We start from the raw sequence: 3,352 nt of genomic DNA, 5'->3' as shown, positions 1-3,352 counted from the left end.
TGAGATTTGGGTTTGGCAATTATGAAATTGTTTAAATTTTAGTCGATTGTCATGATAATTAAAGCTTGAATCTTTGGAAATAAAACTAGAAAATAGTATACTCAAATGGGTTATGAACCATGTTGAAAGTGAAAAGAATTTCTGACTCTTTTGCTGTTGGGCAAGTGATTTTCGACTTTTGATTTTTGGCACTTTTCGTAGTTGCAGGTTCATTGGTTGGTTCCCTCTTGTGCTTTCTCAATGTAATTTCTCTTCTCTACAAAATTATTGAAATACCATAGCCATTATTCAATTCATTTTAGTTATATTTAAGTATAAGTTATAGTGATGAACATAAGTGTATTTGGTACTATATATAGTACATGAATACTCAGACTAAATTCAATCTTTGTAGGGTTGCATTTATATTGTTGATGCATATAAAGTTTACTGGAGTAGCTGTGTTACAGGGATTCACGCTGGACAAATGGTTCTGCGGCTAGTTGAAGCAATTGGTAACTTTTCAACAGTTCTTTCCTTCTCTCAATGTGTATGCAATTATGTACTAAAACACACACACACAAGCAAATGAACAAGAAAAGAAATAACAGAGAAAAAAATGCAAAGATGTTTGTTTCCTTCTCCACTATCAATTACACAGTTACAACTTCATTCAATACAAGCTTGAGAAACACACTGAGAAGAGTATCCTTTGGAAGCCCTTTCGAGAAAACACCCTCTCTGCCCTGGCTTATCTTCTTTCACTCTTTCTCACTATTACAACTCCCAAGACTTGTTACAACTGATTATTACAGAGCTAAAAAACAATGTAATTGTGCCACTCTATTGATCCAAATGGTTTATTTGAGGACTGATATTTGAACAGAAAACTTTCTCATTCCCTTGTTTTCTGGTCTTATCTTTTTCTCATTACGAGCTTCTTTTGCTAATAATGTAATCCAATGACACAGATGTTTATCTTGCTGGGACTGTCATGTTGATCTTTGGCATGGGCTTATACGGATTGTTTATCAGTAATGTGCCTCCTGATGTAGGTTCTGGGATTATAACAATCTTGCCAATATGTCAGAAGTCATGTGTGTTTGTTGCTTCTTATTTCTAAAATCAAATTGCTTGTTTGGGTTTTGCTCTAATTATTAACACACTGTTGCAGGAGAAAAAAGCAAGTGAAAGGTAATCTTAATGCCAAAGTTGGAAAGATAGCTGGCTGTGTTGATGTTAATGCCCAAAAACGTATCACTACTCTGGGGGAGGCATAATTCTGGGTAGGTTTAATGGCTTATATTTCTTAAGTTGAGAGGTCAGGCCCATTGATTTTGGGCTGTCTTCCAGTGGAGAAACTCAGGTCAGTACTTTGTCTCTAGAGGCTGTAAATATAACCATTCCACTATATTTTTTTACCAGTTATTATTTTTTGTTTTTAGTTTCCCTTTATTTGAAAATAAACAGCAACTTAAGCTATGAAACTGTTTTTTTTTTTAACAGAATATACATTTTCTCCCTTCTCCTACCAATTTTAGCATAAACAAGCGGGATGAAAGTTAAAGAGCGACAACCCTTATAAATGAAAATGTATTAAAGGCCGATTTTTGTTGTTAGCGTACTAATATATTAAAATTTACTATTAAAATAGTTGCATCGATTAACATTAATACAATTGTTAGTTTTGTTCTCTTAGTTTTGAAGTAAGCACAACATGTGAACTTGAGATATATGGAAACTAGTGATTTTTTGCTAATTGTGGCCATTGCAACTTGCAAAGCTATTGACTGTTTAAATTTTTGACTTAATTACTTGTGTTAATGCAGGGTTGCCTACAAAATAATCAGACAACTCTGGAATGGACTCTTTTTCCTTGGATACATATTTGAAACCAAGTATGCCTCTCTTTCCGTCCACATATTAAAAGAGGTTTATTAGTCACTCCATTGGGATTGCATTCATACTGTTAACTCTTTTTTCTGGACTTTTCTTTGAACTTTCTTTGTTTCATGTACAAACCTTGTTGTTTCTTTTTCATAGTTTAGTTAGCCAGAGAGTAAATAAAAGGTTGTGCCTGACATAATTTTTCTTTTATCATTAAATCTCTATAGGTACAATGAAGCAATTAATTGTGCAACTATTACTCTTGCTGGGCACTCCTAACCAAAGTAGAATTATGAATATAGATTACTCTCTGTCATTTTAGATTTTTCTCTTAGAAATCCAACTCTCTCATCTTTTTTTTCTGCAATTTTGGGTAAAATCTGAATCTTTCTATTTTATTTCAATCTCTTGCCCTAACTTCTCTCTATTCAATTCTATTTCAGATTTTGTTTTTAGAAATTGGAAAATGTTGTTGAGCTGTGGGGTAAGCTCTTTTCACTCTGTTATTGTGTGACTTAATATGATTAAGATCTTGAGGTAATATCATTGATTTTATTATAATTATTTTATTTTGATGTTAATATATGTGTTGGCTATTGTGTGACTTAATATGATTAAGATCTTGTTTCCTAGTAGTGCATACAATGGAATAATACCAAATTCTGATTATATTACTAAGTTATTGAGAATTCAGTAGGAATATGCTTGCTCTTATAAACTCTAGTTAAGATTAAGTTGTATTGATTTGTATTTCCTTGTTTTAATATCAGTAAAGGACATATCGCTGTTTTTTTTTATTATTTGAAAAAAAAAACTTTGCTTGATTATGTTTGTAATGTATCAAGCCTTTGCCTTGCTTTATGAAGAAAGTTATGAAACACTTTGTGTCTTCATTGCTCCCTACTGTCTGAAAAACTATAATATCTTAATGGCAGCAAGTTGTTTGACAAGTTTGATTTTATTTGCACTGTATTCTCTTTTCTTATTTATAGCTTTGGTAAGTTATAGTTTATATGATAGTTATGGGATTGGATTTGCATTCACTTGTTATATTATTTATTTATTTTAGTTTTCATCTTGCAGATGTTCCCAAGCTTTGTTTGAATCTTCATTTTGTTTTCTATTATGCTTATTTATATTTTGATATTTCTTTGCTAGTTAATTTTCTGGCATTTCAAGAACTTGTTACTGCTTGGGTTGTCATCTTGGCTTGCCTTGTCCATGGGTTTGTTACAGTCTTAGATGCTAGTGAAGCTCATGCAATAACTCTGGCTGCTGAGGGTTTCTTAGGAGTTGTGTTTACAGTGGCTGCATTAACAGATGAAGCAATGGATGTTGGTGAGGTATTATAAGTCTGTAAAAATTATAGTATAGCATTCATTCATTACCTGGGCTAAATACATGTTAGTTTGGATTCCAAGTGGGTTAATGAAATCTTTTACAGGTCTTTATTATTTTTAAGCATCTCCATTTTTTTTTTGTCTTT

The 3,352-nt window shown here is 32.1% G+C and overlaps 1 long non-coding RNA gene across 1 annotated transcript; it reads left to right on the top strand.

The window, feature by feature from the left end:
• The first annotated feature begins 236 nt into the window (after positions 1-236).
• LOC133780455 (uncharacterized) lies at positions 237-1,031 on the top strand. Its single transcript, XR_009869329.1, has 2 exons — positions 237-494; positions 951-1,031. It is a non-coding gene; the product is annotated as an uncharacterized LOC133780455 (long non-coding RNA).
• Positions 1,032-3,352: the final 2,321 nt, after the last annotated feature.

Source organism: Humulus lupulus, chromosome 5 (assembly GCF_963169125.1).
Source record: "Humulus lupulus chromosome 5, drHumLupu1.1, whole genome shotgun sequence".
Lineage (NCBI taxonomy): Eukaryota > Viridiplantae > Streptophyta > Magnoliopsida > Rosales > Cannabaceae > Humulus > Humulus lupulus.
Note: the sequence above shows the minus strand (reverse complement) of the source record. Positions and strands in the feature narration are given on the sequence as shown.